The sequence below is a fragment of the Parasteatoda tepidariorum genome, chromosome 2 (assembly GCF_982258835.1).
Source record: "Parasteatoda tepidariorum strain Cologne lab strain chromosome 2, Ptep-v5.0, whole genome shotgun sequence".
Classification (NCBI taxonomy): domain Eukaryota; kingdom Metazoa; phylum Arthropoda; class Arachnida; order Araneae; family Theridiidae; genus Parasteatoda; species Parasteatoda tepidariorum.
This window is the reverse complement of record NC_141756.1, coordinates 109421070-109448027: the sequence shown is the minus strand read 5'-3', so window position 1 is coordinate 109448027 and position 26958 is coordinate 109421070. Positions and strand designations below refer to the sequence as shown.

At 28.6% G+C, this 26958-nt stretch overlaps 1 long non-coding RNA gene across 1 annotated transcript; it reads right to left on the bottom strand.

Moving 5' to 3' along the window:
• Positions 1 to 19668: 19668 nt before the first annotated feature.
• On the bottom strand, positions 19669 to 23336 carry LOC147816036 (uncharacterized). Its single transcript, XR_015431604.1, has 2 exons — positions 23000 to 23336; positions 19669 to 20264 (listed from the first exon to the last, which is right to left on the bottom strand). It is a non-coding gene; the product is annotated as an uncharacterized LOC147816036 (long non-coding RNA).
• Between the last annotated feature and the right edge of the window lie 3622 nt (positions 23337 to 26958).

Sequence of the window (26958 nt, the reverse complement as noted above, 5' to 3'; positions counted from 1 at the left end):
CCTATCTACAGCCCTAGAAATGTTTTCTTCTTAGAAATTTATGACCAGAAATCAAACAAAAGGGTGTTTCTGTGGATATCTGATATTTCCGAAGTTAGGAGAAAAGAGCCCCTAGGCAATATCAAGAAGCTAAAAACATATTCTCACAGTGTAAAGTGAGGAGGCTATTTAACAACTCGTGGCTACGAAAGATAGTACTACGATAGGTGGTAGCTACGAAAGTGGGGATATTTTCATCAGTAGAAAAAGCGTTTTATTGCTCTTTTGGTTAGAAAAGTGAAGAATAACAATTATTTTATGTTTGTAAGCACTTCGATTAGATTTTGAAAAGCATCCAACTATGTAAAAAAGAAAAAATAATCTGAATAAATCTCTGAATAAAACTTTAAAAAAAGAAGAAAAAAGTGGGATCTGGTGGCCCTCTTGAGTTATAAATAATAAATGAGTTAGAATTAAAAAAAAAAAAAAAAAAAAACAATTACTGCAATGAGATTTTAGACTTTTCGGGGGCCCCATCAGAACTCGGGGCCCTGGGCCAGGGCCCAATGAGCCCATCCTTAAAAATGGCTCTGGTTCAAAATTACAAGGCTACGGAGTGAAACTTTAGTAGTCGTAAACCCGAAAATTAGGTCAGCTGTTCAACGACGGATAGAATAAAATAAAATAGCAAGATATACAAATTTTTCTATCCCCTCCTCAGTTCTCGAGAAAAAAGAATAGCAGTTTGAAAGATAAGTTTCCAAGAAAATCAAGATGTGTTTGAGGGGAAAGGATTTCTATGGGTCTTCGAAAAGTCTTCAATTTCAACCATGTCTAATCGCATCCGGACTGTAGTTTAACAATGTATGAGCAAAGTTAGGAGTAGTGCAGTGAAACTACAATTACATAGAATTTACAATATATTTTACTAAATTTTGTTACTAATTCTTAAAAATAAATAAATAAAAAGTCAACTACAAAAATTTTTATTAGGCATTTGTAAATGAATTTTTGGCATTTTTTAGAAAAAAAAATGTGACCAGACTATTTTCCCGACGAGACTTTAAATTTTTCCCGATGGGGGGGCTGGCCATGCCCGACGGGGGTGCTCCAGCCCCCCCTGACCCCCTTCTGGCGCCGCCCTTGGCAAACTTCCTAGTCTTTTCAAAGTACCGAAAGAGGCAGAAATTTTCCAAGTACCGAAATCAACAGAATTTTTCTAAGTACCGAAAACGTCAGAAATTTTCTAAGTACCGAAAACTTCTGAATGTATTCTAAGTACCGAAAAAGGCAGAAATTTTCTAAGTACCGAAAACTTCTGAATGTTTTCTAAGTACCGAAATCGACAGAATTTTTCTAAGTACCGAAATCGTCAGAAATTTTCTAAGTACCGAAAACTTCTGAGTCTTTTCAAAGTACTGAAAACGTCAGAAATTTTCTAAGTACCGATAACGTCAGAAATATTCTAAGTACCGAAATCGTCTGAATTTTTCTAAGTACCGAAATCGTGTAAAATTTTCAAAATACCGAAAACTTCTGAGTCTTTTTAAAGTACCGAAAAAGGCAGAACATCAGAAATTTACTAAGTACCGAAAACTTCCGAGTCTTTTCAAAGTACCGAAAAAGGCTGAAATTTTCTAAGTACCGAAATCAAAAGAATTTTTCTAAGTACCGAAAACGTCAAAAATTTTCTAAGTACCGAAAACTTCCGAGTCTTTTCTAAGTACTGAAATCGGCTGAATTTTTCTAAGTACCGAAAACGGCAGAAATTTTCTAAGTATCGAAAACGTCAGAAATTTTTTAAGTACTGAAAACTTCTGAGTCTTTTCAAAGTACCGAAATCAGCAGAATTTCTCTAAGTACCGAAATCGTCAGAATTTTCTAAGTACCGAAATCGGCAGATTTTTCTAAGTACCGAAAACTTCTGAATGTTTAATAAGTATCGAAATCGTAAGAATTTTCCTAAGTACCGAAATTGACTGAATTTTTCTAAGTACCGAAAACTTTTGAATGTTTTCTAAGTACCGAAAAAGGCAGAATATTTCAAAGTACCGAAATCGTCTGAATTTTCTAAGTATCGAAATCGGCAGAATTTTTCTAAGTACCGAAAACTTCTGAGTGTTTAATAAGTATCGAAATCGTAAGAATTTTCCTAAGTACCGAAATCGGCAGAATTTTTCTAAGTACCGAAAACGTCAGAAATTTTCTAAGTACTGCAAACTTCCTAGTCTTTTCAAAGTACCGAAAGAGGCAGAATATTTCAAAGTACCGAAATCGTCAGAATTTTCTAAGTACCGAAATCGGCAGAATTTTTCTAAGTACCGAAACCTTCTGAATGTTTAATAAGTATCGAAATCGTAAGAATTTTCCTAAGTTCCGAAATCGGCAGAATTTTTCTAAGTACCGAAAACGTCAGAAATTTTCTAAGTACTGAAAACTTCTGAGTCTTTTCAAAGTACCGAAAAAGGCGGAAATTTTCCAAGTACCGAAATCAACAGAATTTTTTTAAGTACCGAAAACTTCTGAATGTATTCTAAGTACCGAAAAAGGCAGAAATTTTCTAAGTACCGAAAACTTCTGAATGTTTTCTAAGTACCGAAATCGACAGAATTTTTCTAAGTACCGAAATCGTCAGAATTTTTCTAAGTACCGAAATCGTCAGAAATTTTCTAAGTACCGAAAACTTCTGAGTCTTTTCAAAGTACCGAAAAAGGCAGAAATTTTCTAAGTAATGAAATCAAAAGAATTTTTCTAAGTACCGAAAACGTCAGAAATTTTCTAAGTACCGAAAACTTCCGAGTCTTTTCTAAGTACCGAAATCGACAGAATTTTTCTAAGTACCGAAATAAACAGAATTTTTCTAAGTACCGAAATCGGCAGAATTTTTCTAAGTACCGAAAAATTCTGAATGTTTAATAAGTATCGAAATCGTAAGAATTTTCCTAAGTACCGAAATCGGCAGAATTTTTCTAAGTACCGAAAACGTCAGAAATTTTCTAAGTACTGAAAACTTCTGAGTCTTTTCAAAGTACCGAAAAAGGCAGAAATTTTCCAAGTACCGAAATCAACAGAATTTTTCTAAGTACCGAAAACGTCAGAAATTTTCTAAGTACCGAAAACTTCTGAATGTATTCTAAGTACCGAAAAAGGCAGAAATTTTGTAAGTACCGAAAACTTCTGAATGTTTTCTAAGTACCGAAATCGTCAGAATTTTTCTAAGTACCGAAATCGTCAGAAATTTTCTAAGTACCGAAAACTTCTGAGTCTTTTCAAAGTACCGAAAAAGGCAGAAATTTTCTAAGTAATGAAATCAAAAGAATTTTTCTAAGTACCGAAAACGTCAGAAATTTTCTAAGTACCGAAAACTTCCGAGTCTTTTCTAAGTACCGAAATCGACAGAATTTTTCTAAGTACCGAAATCAACAGAATTTTTCTAAGTACCGAAATCGGCAGAATTTTTCTAAGTACCGAAAACTTCTGAATGTTTAATAAGTATCGAAATCGTAAGCATTTTTCTAAGTACCGAAAATGTCAGAAATTTTCTAAGTACCGAAAACGTCAGATATTTTCTAAGTACTGAAGACTTCTGAGTCTTTTCAAAGTACCGAAAAAGGCAGAAATTTTCCAAGTACCGAAATCAACAGAATTTTTCTAAGTTCCGAAATCATCAGAATTTTTCAAAGTACCGAAATCAGCAGAATTTCTCTAAGTACCGAAAATGTCAGAAATTTTCTAAGTATCGAAAACGTCAGAAATTTTCTAAGTACCGAAATTGTCAGAATTTTTCTAAGTATCGAAATCCTAAGAATTTTTCTAAGTACCGAAAATGCCAGAAATTTTCTAAGTACCGAAAACGTCAGAATTTTTCTAAGTACCGAAATCGGCAGAATTTTTCTAAGTAACGAAAATGTCAGAAATTTTCTAAATACCGAAAATGTCAGATATTTTCTAAGTACTAAAAACTTCTGAGTCTTTTCAAAGTACCGAAAAAGGCAGAAATTTTCCAAGTACCGAAATCGACAGAATTTTTCTAAGTACCGAAAACGTCAGAAATTTTCTAATTATCGATAAGGTCAGAAATTTTCTAAGATCCGAAATCATCAGAATGTTTCTAAGTACCGAAATCGTCAGAATTTTCTAAGTACCGAAATCGTCAGAATTTTTCTAAGTACCGAAATCAAAAGAATTTTTCTAAGTACCGAAAACGTCAGAAATTTTTTAAGTACTGCAAACTTCCTAGTCTTTTCAAAGTACCGAAAAAGGCAGAATTTTTCAAAGTTCCGAAAACGTCAGAATTTTCTAAGTACCGAAATCGGCAGAATTTTTCTAAGTACCGAAAACTTCTGAATGTTTAATAAGTATCGAAATCGTAAGAATTTTCCTAAGTACCGAAATTGACTGAATTTTTCTAAGTTCCGAAATCAACAGAATTTTTCTAAGTACCGAAAACTTCTGAATGTTTTCTAAGTACCGAAATCGACAGAATTTTTCTAAGTACCGAAATCGTCAGAATTTTTCTAAGTACCGAAATCGTCAGAAATTTTCTAAGTACCGAAAACTTCTGAGTCTTTTCAAAGTACCGAAAAAGGCAGAAATTTTCTAAGTACCGAAATCAACAGAATTTTTCTAAGTACTGAAAACGTCAGAAATTTTCTAAGTACCGATAACGTCAGAAATATTCTAAGTACCGAAATCGTCTGAATTTTTCTAAGTACCGAAATCAAAAGAATTTTTCGAAGTACCGAAAACGTCAGAAATTTTCTAAGTACTGCAAACTTCCTAGTCTTTTCAAAGTACCGAAAGAGGCAGAAATTTTCCAAGTACCGAAATCAACAGAATTTTTCTAAGTACCGAAAACGTCAGAAATTTTCTAAGTACCGAAAACTTCTGAATGTATTCTAAGTACCGAAAAAGGCAGAAATTTTCTAAGTACCGAAAACTTCTGAATGTTTTCTAAGTACCGAAATCGACAGAATTTTTCTAAGTACCGAAATCGTCAGAAATTTTCTAAGTACCGAAAACTTCTGAGTCTTTTCAAAGTACTGAAAACGTCAGAAATTTTCTAAGTACCGATAACGTCAGAAATATTCTAAGTACCGAAATCGTCTGAATTTTTCTAAGTACCGAAATCGTGTAAAATTTTCAAAATACCGAAAACTTCTGAGTCTTTTTAAAGTACCGAAAAAGGCAGAACATCAGAAATTTACTAAGTACCGAAAACTTCCGAGTCTTTTCAAAGTACCGAAAAAGGCTGAAATTTTCTAAGTACCGAAATCAAAAGAATTTTTCTAAGTACCGAAAACGTCAAAAATTTTCTAAGTACCGAAAACTTCCGAGTCTTTTCTAAGTACTGAAATCGGCTGAATTTTTCTAAGTACCGAAAACGGCAGAAATTTTCTAAGTATCGAAAACGTCAGAAATTTTTTAAGTACTGAAAACTTCTGAGTCTTTTCAAAGTACCGAAAAAGGCAGAAATTTTCCAAGTACCGAAATCAGCAGAATTTTTCTTAATTCCGAAATCATCAGAATTTTTCTAAGTACCGAAATCATCAGAATTTTTCTAAGTATCGAAAACGTCTGAAATTTTCTAAGTACCGAAAACTTCCGAGTCTTTTCTAAGTACCGAGATCGACAGAATTTTTCTAGTAGATATAAATTTTCCTGATAGCATTTCATTGTTTTGTTGATTCAGAGCTAGATTTCATAATGGAAGTAATATTTGTATTGTCTTTTTTGTTTTAAAATACGAATTTTTATAGTAGACATAAATTTTCCGGTTAGCACATTTCATTGTATTGAATATTTTGACCCTTTGCCTGCTGCAGGCATATATAAAAGCTTTGCTAACTGCCTCTGGTGTACATATAAGCCTTTCTGTAGTATGCAAAGTGTCACTATCAGTAAAACTACTGACACTGCTTGGGAATGCTATAGAATGACCTTGAGAGCAGAGTTGGAAAGATTTAGGACAGAATGTAACATGTCCATGGTTTAAACTGTCCAAATTCAATTCCCTCAAATTATGTCACAATTTAAAAAAAAAATTGTGAAAAATGAAGTGTTACTTTTTGAACCTGAAACAAAATGAAGACTTTTTGTTTTTATTAAAAAAGTTTATTATTATATTTTATATTGTATTTATTATCCTTATGCAAAGGCATAATTTATCAGTATTAAAACCATGTTTAAGAGATAAGGTATTCAGTGAATTGTGGAGCTTAAAAAGTTATAAATCTTTTCATATTGTATTATTTTTCTTCAATAAGTTAAAGCAAATTATATAAAAAGTATAAAATATTTATTGATATATGTAATTATTATGTGTACAATGGTTACACATATCGAATTTTTATAAATGTTCAAGGTTTTGAACACTTTAAGACAAAAAACTCAAATCCCCTGTCCGAAACCCCAACCCTGCCTGAGAGTGTTTTCAGACAAGAATAGAAAGTAGATCATGGTTGTGCAGTTATATTGATTGTGTTTCTCTCAAGTAGTTCACACTTTTTTGCTATTATTTGACTTCTGTTTTTGTATCTGTGTGTGAGAATTTTTTTTTTTTGTAAATATGTCTGAGAGTGAATTTAAGCTATTATTTTCCTTCATCTTTTGAATTTATAAATTATTTCAGATGAAGACAACTCTGATCTGCAACTTGCAATTTTTTTTTATTATTATGATGTTTTTTTTAGTTTTTTTTTGGTAAAAGTAAACAGTTTTTAGATTGTAAAGCATGCCTCTTTTTCTGCAATAGGCATTAAAACTATGAGCGCTTCTGTGGAAACCGGTAGTACTGGGAACTGAAAGTATAAGAGCTCATTTCTATTATAAAGTATAAGTTTATAATATTGTTTTCAAGGTTTTTAACCCTAAACAGCTATGCTTAAAATGACCAGAGTTAACATTGCATTTGGGTAAAATAGTGCTATCAAGAGTTAAAAAGTGTTTATTTTTTATTTAAAAAATACCTGCATTTTTTATCTTAAAGATAGTCAGGCTATAGAAATATTCATATTTTTGACACATTTCTATTCAGTTCTTGCTGTTGTAATCTAAAAATCTTATAAAATGTCTTGAAAAGTTTACTTTTATTCCTTTTTATTGTGAACCCTGTATGATTTTGATTTTTTTGCAAATATCTTAATTTTATTAGGAGATTTGTGTAATTTTATTTATTATTAGTAATTAATAGTGTGGTCCATTTATAAATGATATCACATTTACTATCAATGATTTTGAAATTGTGAAAGTGAGTTTTAAATTTGAATAATTTTTCAATTGTTCAATTAATTCTGTTGTAGATCCATATTGTTTTTTTATCAATCTGATAGACATTTCCATTTAATTTTTAATTAGTACAATGTCCTCACAATATGCAAATTTCAGATTTGAGTAGACTATTTGTACGGTAACAATTTATTTGAGAAACTCTTTTTTACTCGACATTTGTATTCTGTGATAAAAATTCAGAGGATTGATCATTATCAAAATTTTAATAACAACCTTTTTCTATTATTCGAAAATCAATTTATGACTACAAATATTAAAATTGCATAGAAAATTACAAAGTGGGTTATTTTAATCACTGTATTTTCTTTTTTTAAAAATAAAAAAGTTGTACAGTTGTATTTAACTTAGAAAAAATTGTATTTTTTCCAACCGGTATTAATAGTTTTGATGAAATTAAAGATTTTTTGAAGTTTATTTGGTACATTTCATATTTATTATGTTGGTTAAAATAAATAGTTAAACTATTGTTAATTTATGTTTAGGTTGTGAGTGTGGGAAAAGTTAGAGGCTGGTGAAATCAGTAATCGGAGCTGACCTCAACCAGATACAGTGGATTCAGCAAGAAGTTAAAAAATGTTCTAGTGTTGCTCTACCATTAGTTGAGTTGTTTGTAATCAGTGAAGAGGACGATGATGAAGTGTATCTTAAAACAGCATTTGCTATTGAGCATGTTTGGTAACTATATCTACAAAAAAAAAACTGTCTTGCCATCACAAGAATTCTATGCAACTGAAATCGTCTGCTGCTGTGGAAACAGGAGTAAAACTATTTTGACTGAGCGAGAATCAAAGAGATAATGTTACTCCGTCAATCCGCAAAAGTGCAAATCATATCTCTTCTTAACCAGCCAAAGCACGAGTATGCAGGAATTGTGATGGCTAGACTGTATATTAACTTTTTTTGATACTTTGGGATTATCTTGTTGATCTGCTCTAAGTACCTGTACTTATATAAGTGTTTAATAAGTAGTAATCAAAAACTTTGATTGCCATTATAACTATTTTGATTTTTAGAAATTCTTTGGAAGTTGGTATAGTTAGTTCACCATAAATGGAACTTAATAACTGCACATATCAATAAACTGTTTAATATTTATCCTCTGCTTAATATCATGAATCACTTTATCTTCTTTTTTTTCTATTTTACTATTTTCTTTTGGGGAAGTTCTTTTTTTTTTCTTCTCATTTCTCTACATTTTGTTTGATTTTTTTAAGCTTCAATCAGGGTGCGTAGCGTTTGTAAAAAGTACTTAAAGGTGCTTTTTTGGGGATTTCGTTATTAAAAGCTTTTAAAGGTGCTTTTTTCAGCTGGCGTTTTTAAAAAGTGATTTTTTTCCGAATAATTTTTTTCCCCCTTCAGTGATATCTGGTGGATCCCATGCATTTCACGAAAAATGGGGAGTTTGCTACATAATCATTCACACTGACTTCATGTCGTACCCACGTTATGACTTGCGCGTGTGCGCACACTTGAGACCGAAACCCGAGTGCTCCAATTCGGATAGAGAATATCAGATCCTTATGAAATGTTTTTCTTTTTAATTTATTTTAATTTTGCTCTTGTTTATTTCATTTTACTTCTAACACTTTTTTTGATGTAGGGGGTAAGGGTACTTTTGTTCTGAGTCAAGTTGAATTCACTCGGTGATGTGGGAAAGTACTGATTGTTTCGATTTACGCCCGTTTCTTTTTGGGTTTTTTTTTAACGCTACAACTGTTTCAATAATATCGTTGATTGAATGTGAATTTTTTGAGTGCTTGAGAATCTTTGTAAAGTGCTTGAAAAGTTTTTAAAAAGTGCTTATTTTTGATTCAAAGATTTGGCTACGCACCCTGTCAATTGAAGAGTAAGTTTACTATATTTTATATAAAGTTTGTAGTTTTTGAAGTTATAAAACTTTTTAATAATGTTATTTTCTCACTTTTTAATTCTTTTATATTTAAATAAGATAGATGGTGCTTATTTTTTATTTATGTCTTTTAAAAGCCTTTAAAAGCGCTTTTTTTATTCGGGTTTTGTAAAAAGTGCTTAATTTTCTATCTTTTTAAAAGAGATTTATTCTTGTCATATTGAGTGTCATTTTAAATTACAAAAAATGCATGATTTTCACAATTTTCTCTGCAATATTTATCAGAAACTAGTTATTTTACCATGATTATGTAAAGTTTTTGAAAATTTTCTTGAATTTTATTAATTTTATGTTTATAACTTTAAGCCATAAAAATTTTTTTTATTACTGATCCTGATTATGATTTTTTTTTTGAAAAGTGAGTAAAAATCTTTTTTGAGTGCGTAAAAGGTGCTTATTTTTTGTCGAAAAATCTGGCTATACACCATGATTTTTTTTTTAAACCTTAAATTTCAGTATTTTCCACAAACATACAGAATATCTTGTTTTTAAAATGTATAACTATTGTAGATTTATGTGAGAACATTTTGTTATCATGTTGATCATTATGAAATAGACGATTACCAATGATTTGGAAAAAAATCATCTGTAGCAGGATAGGTAACTTTTTTAAAAAGTGCTTAAAGGTGCTTATTTTTGTTTTACATTTTTAAAGGTGCTTAATTTTCTATCTTTTGAAAAAAGATTTTTTCTTTGTCGTATCGATTATCATTCTAAATAACAAAAGATGCATGATTTTCATAATTTTCGATGCAATATTTATCAGAAACTAGTTAATTTATCATGATTATGTAAAGGTTTTGAGAATGTTTTTGAATTTTATTTACTTTATGTTTATAAATCAAGAACTTTAAACGATAGAAATTTTTTTTTATTATTGCACAGATCCTAATTATGATTTTATTTTTTGAAAGTGCTTAAAGTTATTTTTTTGAGTGCAAGAAGTACTTAAAAGGTACTTTTTTTTGTTGAAAAATCTGGCTATGCACCCTGCGTAGTGAGGAATACATTTAGCCTAAGGGAAACACATTATGAAACATGGCTCATTAAGAAAGAACACAAGATATGTAATTTTATTTGTTGGTGAGTCACATCATATAGAGAGCGAGTTCTATTGTTCTTTATTAAGTTTTTTTATTGTTATCAGTTTCAGTATAAATTATATGATTTATGTCTGGCAACATGTATTTTCTCTCTGTCTTTTTTTTCCCTCCCTACTTTTGGTTGACAATTACTTAAGTACGAACTTTACAATTAAATTAAGATACCACAGGTTAAGATTAAGATACCACAATATAAAAATTAATTTTCTATTACAATGGATAAATAGTCAATATATAAAGCTAAGAGACTGGAAAAGTTCATGAAAAAGCACTTAAATGAATAATAACTTTCAAAAACTGGAATTTAGAAACAAAAATTTTGCTAAGTTCACAGATAAAAATACTTCATTTAGCATGCAACATTTTAAATCCGTAGTTGCATTACAGAGGCTGTAGATTGACGAACCATTTTTCTTGCCAAGTTTAACAGTTGATAATTCTCATAACTTAATTATTAATTAATTAATGATATTTATTAATGTGGCAAGACTTACTCTAAGGAAATAAATAATAAAATTAAAAAAAAAAACAATTCACTTTAAAAAATACCAATTAAACCCTGAAAAAACTTAGTAAGCTGAGTCATTTCTGTAAAAAATCTGTGCGTGTTTTTTTTTTTTTTTTTTTTTTTTTAGCATCCCTGTAAATTCCCGGAAAATTAGTTTATTTTTATTATATTATTTTTTTTAACTTCGTTTACAATATTTTCACGATGGTTTAGCTTGCGAAATGTTTTCTGTGCTTGAAATCAAGTGTCTTTCTAGGTGAAAGAACGCATAATGGAGTAAAAAATAAAATATAATGGCGGGAAAAAGGTTCAAATTTCAAGTCCGTCTGACTTCCTTTATTATTAAGCTATAATTTTCAAACTCGGGCGGAAAGTTGTCTTCTATGAGCCTAACCATCCTATTGAGAAAAATTTTTACAGACCATGTAGGGGGGCCACAAAGGCCCCTCAAGTATTTTTTTTAGCGAACCGGGAGAGGGTACTTGAAGCTTTGTAGTAGCCTGATTTCCGTATAAATGTGGTACAAAGACTAAGACCGCAGAGACTTACGCCTTAAGCGAGGGGGTGCAGGTTCGAACCCCGGCTGAGGTCAATTTTTAAAATTTTTTATATTTTTTTCTTTTGTTTTTTTTTTTACATTATATTATTTATTTAATGAGTTTTTCGAGACATTAAAGGATCCTACATGCAAAAAAAAATTTTTTTTTTCGAGAAATTTCAAATACAGCTTAAAAACTCGAAAATTCCGGGAAAATTAGTTTATTTTTATTATTATTTTTTTTACTCCTTTTACAATATTTTCACGAAAGTTTAGCATCCGAAAAATGCTCTATGTTTTAAATCAAGCGTCTTTCTTGGAGAAAGAACGCATAAAGGAATAAATAATAAAACAAAATAAAATGGCGGGGAAAAGGCTCAAATTTCTAGTCCGTCTAACTCCCTTTAATATATAAGCTATAATTTTTAAACTCGGGCGGAAAGTTGGCTTCTATGAGCCAAACCACCATACCGAGAAAAAATTTTATAGACCTTATAGGGGGGTCACAAGGGTCCCTCAAGTATTTTTTTTAGCTAACCGGGAGAGGGTACTTGAAGCTATGTAGTAGCCTGATTTCCGTATAAATGTGGTACAACGGCTAAGACCGCGTGCTAGTGACTTACGCCTTAAGCGAGGGGGTGCAGGTTCGAATCCCGGCTAAGGTCAATTTTTAAAATTTTTTTCTTTTGTTTTTTTTTACATTATATTATTTATTTAATGTGTTTTTCGATATATTAAAGAATCCTATACATAAAAATAATTTTTTTTGTTCGGAAAATTTCAAATAATGCCTAAAAACTCGAAAAATCCCGGAAAATTAGTTTATTTTTATTATATTATTTTTTTTAAACTTCTTTTACAATATTTTCACAATAGTTTAGCATGCGAAATGTGTTCTGTGTTTAAAATCAAGTGTCTTTCTTAGTGAAAGATCGCATAATAGAATAAAAAATAAAGTCCAAGGAACTAACGCTTCACCGTTATAAATTTTGAACATTTTAAGCCAGTATTATAAACGAAAAGGAGTTAGAGCTACATTTAAAACATTTCAAGCATGATTTGGCCTAGTAGAATAAATTAGATAAATTTTGAAGAGATGCATAAAATAGTAAAAAACAACAATCTCGAAGACACTTTTCTTTACATTGACGTTTTTCACATGTTTTTCAAGCGTGACATTGGACAATTGTCATTCATGATAACTAGATGCTGTGGCGCACGCTCATTCTCCATACTAAATTTGATAAAAAATGACTTAAGAAAGAATGAGTTATCATGAGCATGAATTATGATGTGCTGGAAAATGATTTTAGCAATGTGATAGAAGGCTTCACCTCTCAAAACGCGTAAAAAGTATTGCTATCTTAAACTTTTGATGAAAATGATGTAATTAAAGATTTTATAATAATGTATAAATGTTTTACTTTCTTAAAATTATTCAAAAGTTAAAGTTTTTCTTTGAAATTACTCATAAAGAGCCTCCTAATGAAGACAGGCCGAGGGCCCCCAAAACGGCTCTGCTATTTGGATTATAGATTTTCATTTAAAAAAGTTTAATATATTACCTTAACGCTAGTTTCGTGTACAAAATGAAAAAATAATGAAAATGTGATCGAGCTTACACTTTAACGTTCTCATTTATCTGCTATATAACTAAAGTTTTTCTGGAGAGTATGCATAGCGCTATCGAAAGACGGAGCTCCAAAACTAGCACAGCAGTACGTTGTAGTTCTGGGAGGTAATGTCCCAATAGTTTCGTCAAGAGAGCTGTCCAAAGTTTAGAACAATTAATGTTAATTTTACTTTGTGTATATTTCACCATATCTCGAAAACTTATAAAGAGAAATTGAAAAATTTTTGCTCTCAGTTATAAAGATCGTTTATCCAAAAGAAAATTCCATGCAAAATATAACTTATAGTAAATACTAATTATTTTATTTAATAATAGTCGAATAATTGAACTGCAGGGTAGAAATTTTTTTCAAAATTTAACTTTTCACTAATTGACCGATTTTGCTATTTAAAATTGCATTCTTTAAAATGATGTAAAAAAATTATCTATACAATTCAAAAATTTTAAAACTTATATTAAATAAAAAACCAATGATCATTTGCTAAAAGATATATTTTGAGTGGAATTAAATTTAAATAAACGAATTTTACAACTGTGAACAAAAATCAATTCGTTTAAAAAGTTTACAAAAAAAAAGAAATTAACATGAAGAGATCCAAATTTTGGAATTCTCTTCTGTCCAAACTATTGGAACCATATTTCCATAGTTCCGGCTGCCCCCAATATCTTGGGGGTCAGACATCTACATCACTAAAAAAAAAAAGTTGGTTTACTCAGAGAAAGTGCATTTTTGTGTCTTATTTCATAAAATATTGTTACTGTAAGACTGTCTTTTTTGTGTTAAAAGGGCATTTATACTCTATTCCTTTACTACTTGATTAAAAGCGCCAAATACTGTCTTTGAAGATTCTGGACCTCATTTCAAATCAACTTAAATAGAGTTGAAATGTTTAATGCTCATTATATGAATTATTTGCTTATGCTTTACTGCTACTTCGTAACCTGAATTAATAGTGCTTTGTTTTTTTTAATAAAGTGGAAAACTGTATTCTTTCTTCTTAGAATAAATCAATTATATTTTAAATGTGAATAAAAAGTACATTAAGTGCTTAATTTCTGGATCACTTTTATCAATATTAATGTACTTAAGTGTGTACTCAATAAAAGTTGATTTAAAAAAAGGAGCTGTTTTTGTACATTGTTTTTAAAAATTCTGCAAATCAAGTTTCGTTTCTTTTTTGCCTACTATGGCAGGTAACACAACTTTTTTTTTATTACAATTAATTTAAGACAGAAAGTAAGATTTGTATACTATTGAATTTGTAATTTTTGTTGAGAAGAATGTAATTACATGTAGAGAATTGGCATTTTATGTTTAAATTTCATATTGGTTCAAAATCAAAATCACTCATCCTAACCTATTTCAAGCATTGATTTGAAATAAATACTGTACTAAAATTTGGATATATGTCCAATTTTATTGTGTTTTTAATCGATTTCATTAACACACTGCGTTTTTAATCGAATTTATTAACACAGAAACTGTTCGTGTAGAATAGTTTCTGTGTTATTCTTCGTGTAAAACAGTTTCTGTGTTAATAAATTAATTCAAATATGGTGTTTTATGCTTTTTAAAGTGTTGACCACGCTGTAATTGGTCTTGTACCAGGAAGGTTCTGGGTTCGAATCCCGCTTAGTGCATAGGTGTAATCTATCTGTCCTTTTAAGGGTGACGTTGATCCACCTTAATGGGACCCACAAAACAGAAATAAACAATAGTGCCTGTCACGTGCCATATGTTGCCAAAAGTGGTGGGCATTGAAATAATATTTCTGGAATAATAATCTTTGGAATGTGTAACACATCATTCATACAAAGTCATCTTAAAGACTAACAGTTGAAATTGAGTCAGCTACTTTAAAAAAAAAATCTTTCTTGTGTTTCAAATTTTATAAATTAGAATGTCTTTAAAGATTAACAGAATATTGTATTTTAAGTTTATACAATTGTATAATATTTTTATGCTCAATTGACTGAATTAAATGATAAATTTTATATTATGCCTTTTGAGGTAACAATATGTCTTTTTAAATCTGTTCTGGCTCTTTCTTTTAGTATCTTGCTTTTTTTTTGATGTGTCACGTTGATGCATTCTTTTATATATATCTAACGTCGTTGCCGAGAGGAAGGATAAAAACAGGTCTTAGGCAGGGAAAGAGGGCACAATATTTAATTTTTAGAGAGAGAACAATCATCAAAGTGACACAAAATCGTTGTGTTCTTCAAGAAAAGTTAGTTTCCCAAAACTGTGGCTTTTCTTCAAGTCAAGTGTTCTATTGTTCAATACTTATCAGTGTTTCAATCAAATGACTTCTACTAACGTACTATTGGACATATTTTCTAAATTTAAGAAGTTTTAAATTAAATACAGTAGCATTAAATTCTAAATTGAAATTTATTTAAACTGAAACAGCTGCAGTGAAATAGTAGTAAGCTTGTATATAAAGTGAACTAAGTACCTTGGATAGATATTCTATAAAATAGCAGCTTTCCCTTAATCTTCAAGAAATGATAAATAAATGAGATACATTTTCTTTTGATAATTTTTATTTTTACCTTTTTATTTATTTTTTAGTGGTAAGTAAGAGTACAGCATATATGCAAAAAGTACAAAATAGGACACACAAAAAAAAAAAATAAATAAATAAATAAAGCATGTCTATTTTTTTTCGTTCTTATACAATAGACAAAGAGTATTGGTAGACAGCTTGACTCTATGATGGTGCAATCACATAAGGTTTATGACAGCTACTAGTGGCAACATCCTGAGAAAAGGAGCAGCTAAAAGTCTTGTCTGCTTATTCAGCTGTAAAATAGAAGCATTTTTCTTGATAAAAAAATTAAAATCGTGTTACCTTAAGGTTCTGCAGTGGGTCAAAATCTAATCTAAGACATAAATTGTATTAATATCTGACAACTATGCCAAATAATGAAGAGCTTAATTATTTTTTATGAATTTAAAATATTTACTTATATATAATACATATAACAAAATTAATGACTAAATTTTGACTTGTTATGGCACAGAGATATTCTTCAAAGCGAATGAGAAGCTGCATAAATCATAGTAGAAACATGAAGTCCTGGTAAACATATCTCACAGAAAAGCTTTAAGCAGACAATGCTGTGAGATTATTCTCCGGGACAAATGTAAATCATCAGTAGAACAAACGGCAATGTGAATACTAATAATTTTTTTTAATTAAAAACAAATTATATTAAATATTTAAAGAATAATTTCTTACATAATCCAGGCAAAAGCTAGAAGAGAACAAGTTGCTTCAAATTAGTATTGCACTCAAGATACCTTGTGAAAATTTCAATCGATGGCTAAGTATATAACTAAAATTACAGCTCTTTAAATTGTAAATCTAAAAAGGATTGAATACATTACCTCGAATCAACTTGAGTAACAGAGTGAAAGAGGGACATTTAACACAAAAGTATACATTTAAAGAGAACATTTTCAATTATCAGAAACGTGTTATAAGCATGCACACATACAATTACATATATAAGAAAAATACCCACAAATTATTAAACTTCCGACACCTTCAGAGAAGTTTCACTACTCGTTATTAAAAAGCATAATAAACATTATTACAAAGCAGTAATGTTGAAAATATCACATTATATATAAGCAGCAACATTCATTCATAGAAATGTTAAATATTTTTTTCTCGGCAAAAGACACAGTTTAAAAAAATAAAGCCCAAATAGTGTTTTGCTATTTATAAGTATTTATTTCATGAAAGATAAGAGATACATTAGGCAACATACTAAGTAAGCTGAACAAAATAAACGAATCACAAATTTTCAGCTCATTTTAAAATGAGAAAAAAAATTGCGTAGCGTGGAGTACAGCTTAATTTCAGAAATTATTTAAATACTTCTTTTATATGTGTACTACATGTCAATACTCTCAATTGAACTTCGTGTTCTGTCAATCGTTGTCCTTGAATATTTCTTATGGTGCAAAAAATTTATTACATGTCAAGTTTTGTTTTAGTTTTTCTCATTTTATCATGATTTTTAACATTATATATTCACAATAAATTTTAAATCATAAAATGAAAGTAAATTAGTTTTTATATCTTTAATTCAGCTATCAATGCTTTCAAGAATTAATTTTCTGGTGAAAAGCCAATCCTAACATAAGTTGTGATACATTTGAATAATGGTGGAAATTTAATGATATATCATGTCATGGCATGATACTGCAGAATTACACATTTTGAAAGTTGGTTCTTGTGAAAATTTTGAGTAACTTACAATCGTCAATAAACATATAATACAGGGTTTAAGAATATATAGAATCACTCAAATAAAATAGGGCGAAGTATGCAAAATTCCTTATTAGTTAATTTCATTTATGTAAAAGTATGGCTAAAATAAAAAAAGAGGAATCAGGAATTAGTGTTTTCATCTGAGAAAAAAAATGGGTGAGAATTTCTCACCTTTTCTCAAAAACAGGGTGAGATTTCAAAAAGTTAAGTGATATTTCAAAAATTAAAAAAAAAAAAAAAAAACACAAGGAGACTAGAAAAAAAAATCATTTCTTTAATTATAATGCATTTTTAACATCTTCTAATTTTTAAAGCATTGAATATTTTTGCTGCATCATCATATGGAAAATGTTCTACATCGACTTTTTCGTCAGCTATTCTCATTAGGTTGCTCAAATGCGTATTTGTTTCGTTTTGATCGTTTCTACCCACATTTGTTTCATTTTCATTTGTCCGTTTCGGAGTAGAAGATATTGGCTTTACAAAGTATTTTACATTAACGAGCAAAAAATTTGAACGTCTTACATGAAGAAACCTTACCTACAGTAAAACACGTGGTTGCAGAGAAATGAAAGAGGTTCCTTGGTTCCGAAGGATGGTGTTCTTAAAGGTTCTGAACAATACTGGTAAATAGGGAAGCTAGATAATGGGGCAGATGTTGAAAATAATAAAAGATCCAGGAAGAAAAGTAAAACGGATTTTATTCTAAATGGCGCAAATGAGAATTTTTTTTCAAAATGCGAGAAATTTGCGAATTTTGAAATTGGTTTATAGAATGCGCAAATTTCTCGCGGTAATCATTTTTTAATGCGAGAATATAAAAAAATATGCGAGATTCTCGCGCTGTTGTGAAAACACTGAATAGGTTACAAAGAAAACAAATTTAAAATGCACGAAACTTAAAATATGATCTTAGAAAATAAATATTTTATTGCTAGTTAAGTAGGTTTGTGAAATAAAAGTAATATTTACAAAAAATAAATAATTCGCATTCTCTGACATAAAATTGAATTAATTTTCTTATGGAAAATCAAACTAGAATAAACTTGATTGTGAAAGATTAGCCAAGGGTCCCAATCCTTGCTTCCGAAACACGCGTGGCAGTGCCTTTCCATGGGGAAATGTATGGAATTAGGTTGCCGGACGCTCTTTCACTGTGCTCCATATAATTTTTGCTAAAAATAAATGAAGTCTTGTTATAAAAAAAACATACACTCTTAAAAAAAAAAGGAACAAAACCACTCAATTTAAGGAAAAATTTAGAATTAAAACTTTCACTCCATTAAAAGAAGGCGTAAAATCAAACAAATATTAAAATATTCGAGAACTTGTTTACTTAAAGAATTAAAGTTAACTAATAAAATCTTCTTAAAAAAAACAACTAAGCTACACAAAAAATTAAAAATGTCTCAAATAAATAAATAAAAATCTAAATTTCTAAAATTTCTTAATATCACTCATGATTAAAAATTCTCTCACTATAGAATATTTTACAAAAAAATTTTTAAGAAAAAAAGAATTTAAGCATCTCTCATAAAAAAATATGCTTTTTTAAAATATAAATAAATAAAAACAATATTCTCTGGGGAGAAAATTTTTCTTTCAAAAATTAAAATCAAGAGCCTTAAACGTAGGAAAAGATATACTTTAATTGCTTAAACCTTTCTTGCTTATTTAGTAAAAGGTATACTTTAGTTACTTATATGCATGCCATGAAAAAATACATTATTGAAGAAAAATAAAAGTTTATATCTGTAAAATAATAATAACCTAGTTCCAGAACTAAGATTTATTTAAAATAAATTTAACAGAATGCATAAAACAGAGATTGAAGTTTGAAGAAAATATTTAATAATTAATTGAACAATAATAATTAATATATAAAAAATTAAATATATTGTGTGACAAGAAAAAGTTGCTATTGAAATAAAATAATGAAAAAATAGTTAAACAAAACCAATAAGCTAAATATAAATTTTATCTTTTGTTCTAATACTTTTATTCAATTTCAAAATTTAAATGAGCATAAATACAGAATGATAAAGCATTACTTAATATGGTAAGACAATTTATACTACTAATTGGCAAATGAAAATGAAATGTATTTGACTGAATTATAAATGACTAAGTAAATTATCACCTTACATGGAAAAAAAGACATTTTGTTGTTAATATTTTTACAATTCATAAGATTGTTATGGTCAATAATGAAGTAATTGAAGTGGAGAATAATAAAATAAATACAGATATAGTAAACGTGACTTTACGCCTAATTTTTCCAAGTCAATAAATAAAATAAAACCAGCATATAAACAGATGTAGAAAAATGATTAGTTTAAAATTAATGATAATTCACAGCATAACTTAGTCACCACCTTTTTCTCCTCATGGCAGCGAAGGAATTTTGTAAGTCTCCCACAAATTTAATGGACGAGTAATTTCTATCGCTGCTAAGTTCTTAATGTTTTCTTTTAAAATCAGAAGAGGGTTCTACTCTAGCTAGCTAGTCCTTGAAAATTCTAAAGCAGTTCTTTTCCAGCGATCTTCTCACTCTTTTTTCTAAGTTTTATTTAATACTCCAATTTTTATGCCTATATATATATTTTTTTCATAGTTTATTTTAACTACATTAAAGGCTATGCCCCCTTCTATTCATTACTCACCAATCCTTAGAGTTTCACAATTTAATTTCTACAAAAAAATTAAAAATTTAAACAAAGGCACGTTTAAATAAAATATCAGAAAATAAATTTTCATAAATATGACGAATGGCCAAGAGTGAAACTGTATGAAAGGTCACAGCAACCTCCCATCCTGCAGTAGCAAAACATGAGAATTTTTATTTAGCATTTTCAAATTTTCTTTGACAATAGTCGAACCAAAAATGGGATAATACAGCTTCCAATTAAACTTATCATGTTCCTCCAGGTCATTTCTGTATCATTTTCTTCCAGGATCTCGTTTTGCAGTCATGTCTTGAAGAATGTGACATTACAATTTAAAAGAAATCAACAACAGCTGAAATTAAAATATATTTAAGAATTAGTAAAAGAATTCACCAAACATTTAAAATAATTTATTAAAAATATTATTATCAAAGCTACATTGCTTTGAATATTACAAGTAGCTACACATGCTTTAGTAAATAATAAAAATAATTGATAGCAAATAACAGTTATAAATAAAACAAAAGAACTTCATAAAGCATATAAAAGCAATTGCGTTTTGTCTGTAAAAGGGATTGTTTTAAATAATAATCACACAAGTAAAATTCATTTCAACACGATTTAAGCAATATTTTAAATAAGCAGTCTAGAATAACAAACTTGATCTTCCATCCCTGAGTGCAGGATGAGGGTAAACTTTGAAATCATAATTATGAACTCCCATTTTTCTTTATTTCATGATTCTCAAAAAAAATTTACTCTTATGTTTTTGTTTTACCCTTATCTATAGGTTTATTTATTTTGCTTTATAGATGACGTTGTAGGGGAGAAATTTATATACATTATAGGTACCAACTGCTTAAAATGAATTGTTGAGTTAATTGAACAAGAAGGATATCCATATTTAAAAATTGCTATGTTCTGATCAAATTGATAGTAAGTTGGAAATATTAGACACCAAACTTTTTCAACTATTAAGTTTTATCAATACATAAAAATCAAACGACTTTTTTAACTATTCAAAAACGAAATCGGTTTAAAATTTTTAGTGAATCTCATTTCTCTAAAGCATCCAAATTTTCTTTGATTCCAAAACAACTGAACCGATTAAACTTTTTTGTGACATTAAGAACTAAGAATTTGGCAAAGGAATAAAATAAATTATTGTTATGACAGGTTGCTCCATTCTTTAATTTCAATTCTTTTGCAAGTCTCTAATTTAGTCAGGTTACTTACGTCTGAAAGAGAGGGGTAGTGTCTGATTAATCTTATTTAATATTTCTATTGCAGAATCCATCAGAGTTTAGACATCAATAACAGCATTTAAAGAACAAGACAATCACAGGATATTACATCACAACATTTAATAGTTAGTCACAGCACAGATTTTTTAAAATTTATTTTCTTTGCATATGACATAAATGAGCTCACGGCCAACTGCTTGATCGGCGGGTGCACTGTCTACGGTAGAAACTAGTTGCAGAACTGTGGTGAACAATAATTTTGTACAAAATAAGAGGTAAACAGCAGAGCAACAATTTTGTGCTTTAGTATAAATAACTAAAGTTTATTTAAAAATGATAAAAGATTTCGCTTTTGTAAGAGATAATAAGTCTGTGTATAGTTCATTTTGTAAATATACATCTTTAACCTTAGCTGATAATTGTCTTTGCCAGGTTCTGTGAATGTGCCATTTACATAGCAAATGTGGAACCTTTTCAAAAATCGTATTGAATGGATCAGCTGTAACTTTATTATTAGTCATTATACAATTACAATTTAGGTTTGGAATTTTAGATTTAAAAGAAAGAAATACTTAATGGTTTCTGCATCTAAACTGCTAGTAATAAAATGTGCAACTGGATAACTATGTCCAAACTCTGTAACTGAAGTTTATCTAAAAATATGATAAATATTTGTGTTATGAATTAAGCTAAAGAGAGTTTACTACATCATCAAGTAAAATTTAAATAGAACATTAAACAAGAAAACCCATATTTCTTTTAGACTGCTCTTATACCTCACAACTTACAAACTTAATTCTTTATTCTGATCTTTTAGAACAGACACATTTACAGACTGATGGCAGAAATAACTAACTTTTTAAAAAATTAATATAAGCAACTAACTTTCTGATACAAGAACAATGTTAACCTTAAAGGAGAAAAAATAAATCTTCAAACAATAACTAAAGCATCACACCAATATTAACAAAAATATGGTTTAATAACACAAGCCTGTGAAATGGATGTAATTAAATTAAATTTTAATTAAATTGTTATTGCAGAAATTGTTATTGTTAGAAATTGATCAACTTGTGTTAAAGTTTTTAAAATTTTGCAGTATGATCTACAGATTTAGTTTTTAGCCAAGTTATAGAAATAAGCATCTGTACATTGTTTCTAGATTATATTATTGAAGTGTGTTTATGCTTTTATTTTTATTTGTTAATTTGTAAATCACTCTAGTTTTCAGAGGTAAATTACATGCATGTTAACTAAAGACTATAATACTTAAGTAGTTTTATACAGTATTTTAATCCGAGTTCTTATTTAACCCAAACAGCCAACACTCAATATAAGGACTCTTGCTGACTTAAACAGAGCATTTAAATTATAGTATAGTGAGGTAACGTGCATAATATAACGGTTCTAAAAATTTAATTGTTAATAATTCTTGCCAGGTAGATAAATTTTTTTCTGTAATTTAAAAAATAGATAAAATACTTCTCTTTAAATACTTCTTTGAGGAATGAAAACATTTAATTTCAAATGCTATTATGGAAAGTTCATTTCAGTAAATTGTATATTTAAATATACAATTTACTGTGTTTTGATTAAGAAACTAAAAAATTTTTCTTGTTAAATTTCAAAATTAGATACTAAGATTGTCAACAGATGGAATCTATGGTTACAAACACCATTGTTCCACCTGAATTTGCAAGAGTGTCTAAATTAATGTCCTTAAACTTGAGCAGGTTTTGCTACATATGGTGGTCATTTAGAAAACATTTCCTTCTGTTGTCTTTTAATATTATCAGAACTTTTGTTCAATTATGTGCAACTAATTATAAAACTAAAAAATTACCTAGTTTCTTAAGAACAGTAGCAAAGCATCTAATTCTATCACCTTCATTTTTTCCTTAGTTAATATTTCAAATTCTAGGTCATTTTTCTGACAGAATGGGCAATAAAATAACATTGCATGCATCAAATAGCAAATGGGACTTCCGAATCTTACATTTTAATGAAGAGGTCCTATGCAATAGGGAAGCCTACAAAAAAGAATGTAAGCTATTTATAAAAGCGCAAATGAAATAAGATGAGTCATTCTATGATCTTGCTTTTGAAAATAAAAAATACACACAATAGCAAATAAAGCTAATTACTTCATTCAAATTATTTTAAAATAGAGTCGTTTAAAATCGTACCAAGAAATGACTCAACGGAAACAATCTTCAACTTGATTGATGCGACCCAAATTAGTACCGCTGACTCGACGAAATTAGTATACACCTCTGAGTAATAATATTAAACATCAAGTGGTGTGCCCTCTATACCTAGATAAATATAATTATGAAAAAAAATTAGAGACAATAACTAAAAACACACAAAATTCACTGAATTGGTTAAGTAAGAACATTTTAAAAAAGTGTAATGTCATTAATTTTGAAACTTTACAAGAAACTTGATTTATGAGTATTTTACAAGATGAAGATTTAAATAAATTTTATCTAAAACTGATTTTGCCAGCGAAGTGTTACACAATGATTCAAGATGCAACAAGTTTTCAACTCTGATAAAACTAGTGCTTTATATATATATATATTTTATTCTGGGAGTTCAAGGCTGAAAACACACCATTGAATCATAATTAGATTTATATTTCAAAGGAGGAGTTATTTTTAGAGTCTTGTCCCTCTTTTACTTCCATGTTAGGAAGCATTAATTGATTTTTCACAATGCGTAGAGTTACAAGGTATGTACGAATGGAATCTAATTACATCAAAAATCTGTAAGTATTTAATATGAGACCAATGGTTTTCGCATGTCTCTTGCTGAATAACGCGTTTCAATAAACATCTGCCTGAACCATCCGGAGTTTTGTCAACCCCCTCCCTTGTGGAGAGTGGATGTGAAATGTTATAGCCACCAGCCTACCTTTAAATAAACCTTTTGATAACTTATTATGGCTTATGACTGCATTATTAAAAAAAAAATACAACAAGGATAACAGGGATGTAGCCCTGTTATTTTATATACATATATATATATATATATATATATATATATATATATATATATATATATATATATATATATATATATATATATATATATATATATATATTATTTCTTAGGGAAAATTTCACTTTGTAATTCAACCTTTTTGATTTAAGTTTAAAAACTATTTTTTATCACAATCAGGCTGAGTTATGAGAGCGAATGCAAAATATATGCTTAGTGTGACAAAATGATCGATGCACAAAAACTAAGTGACAGTACAATAGACTACACATAAATATTTTTGAAAATTAAAAAGAATAAAACAATTTCAGTACTTAAAAAATTAATAAAAATAAGAATCAAGGAGAAAAAATGTTTTAAGAAATTAAAAAGAATGCATGAAGAAGGATTTTAAGAAATAAGAACTTTAAAAAAAATGAGCCCCACACCAGACTCCAAAGAATGGAAATTAGTACTTGATAATAATACTGTATTTTTCACTGAGGAACCAAAGTATTAAACTCAGACATGATAAATGTTATGGTATCTTTATTTATTTATAAGATAGACAAATGATTCCTAAAAGAAGAAATTATCTGAATTTTCTTCATTTTTTTTAGCGCTTAATTTTTTCTTCTTTTTGTATATAAACAATAAATAAAAGACTTACAGACAAAAGAAACATTAAAGCAAACAGATTCCCCCTTTACTTAACTAAGTGTGGCTTTAAAAAAAAGAAGAAAAAAAAGACATCAAAGTTTGTAAAATCTATAGCAAAAACTGAAAAAAGATTAATGATAAAAACCTCAAGTATTTACTACAAAATCACACAAATCGAGCAGGTCAAAAAGAAATTAATCAAATATATGTTTCAAGATTCACATATTATAATTAATAATACTGTACTAAAAATATTGAGATTTTAAAAATATTCAAAATTTAGCACTGGCAACTGCTGAAAAATTCATAGAAAAACAATAGATTTATCGTATCAGATTATTAATATTCAGTTGCGCAATTTGAATTTTCTGTATCATAGTAATATCTGTATTTCAAAATATTATGTGAAAATCAACAGCAATGACTGCAAAAAAAACGTAAATCAAGTCTGCGAAAAATCAATTACACAAATAAATATGTGATTAGAATTTCTCGCTTCTTAATAATATTGTATGAAAATATCACGATTTAAAAAATCATGACGATATCAAGTAGCAAAAACTGTAAAAATCTCAATTGAAAAAAACAGTAGTATCCTCGAAAAACAAACGATAATAATAAATACATAAATTGAATTTTGAGGGTCATAATAATATTGGATATTTTAAAAACCATGAGAAAATCAGTTGCAGTAACTGCGAAAGAAAAAAAAACCCATCGAAATCAGGAATTAAAATGATATCCAGCGGGTTGAAATCTCCATTTACAGTTATCATACAAAAAATTCAATCTAATTGTAGCTAAATAAAAAACGAGAGCAAATATATAATATTGATTAAATAATTCCTTTATTACAAATCGAAATTTATTACTCATTCAAAAATAAAGTTTAAAAGGAATGAAAAAAAACACAATTTTTTTTCTAGAGAACAGTAATTTAAATGTTAACTATTTCAAAATTACTTTGAAGATCATTAACTTAAATATTTTTCTATTCGCCTCCGTGGTTCTATTTTTCTATTCTATGGTTTTCTATTCGCCTCCGAAGTTATGACAGATACAAGATAAGAGTTAGTTATTACAGATATAAAGCATAAAAATTCAAGCAAATCTGCTGAAAAAAAGTTCTTTTGGATCTCATTAAGTACTCAAAAAGAAAAAAAGAGGGTGCTTGTAAATGAGGTATAAATTTCATGTTAACGAGATTTTGTGTAAGTGGTGAAATTAAAATTTTTTATTGGAGAAATTCCGAGAAAATTTTGTTGAAATATAAATTATTGATTTACGAAAGTCCGTGAATCAATAATCTTGCGATTCGCGGAATTCTGCAAATTAACAGAAGAAACACATGCCTGATAAGAACAAAAATTCCCAATAATCAACTTTAAAATGAATTTTAAAAATCTAATTAAATAAGTCAAATATATTAAAAAAATAATAGTAGATAAATAAAAAGGATTCTACCCATACATTATTAGCCCTTACTGTTTACATTCAAAATTGCAATGAATTTATCTTTAAGAAAAACATACCTTTGGCATCTCCAAGACTAGAAAATATAGAGTTGATTTTACAAAGAATATTTTCTGTAAGTTCGCGAGATTTTGCTATCATTGGAAAACTATTCCAATTATACACCAATTCCTAAAAGAAACAATATATAGCTTTAATGAGATATTACAAGCTAAAAAATTATAATGTTATGAATAAATGTTAAAATAATTTATAGTGTACTGAATAAAACAGTTTAACACATTTGATCAGCAATATATATATATATATATATATATATATAACAATTGCATTCTAGAAATTAAAAATGCAATTTGAATATTTAGTAAAAATGGCAGCTCTAGACACATTAGTTACCCATAAGATTTCTTTTTGTGTGTAATGCAGATTTTTGTTAAACATTTTTAAATAAAAAAAATTACAATATTAAAAACAAATTCTGCACAAAAAAAAATCAAATTTAATTTAACAAAAAATAGCTCAAAAATTATATTGATCCACCGGGGGAAAGATTAGGTAAGAAGCAATTGTCCTTAATTAAGACAAATAACCTATTAAAAATACACATAAAGCATTTAAAAAATTTAGTCAAATAATGTTTTTTTTTCTGAAAAAATTCCCCCCAAAAGTTTTTTTTTACGTAAATGA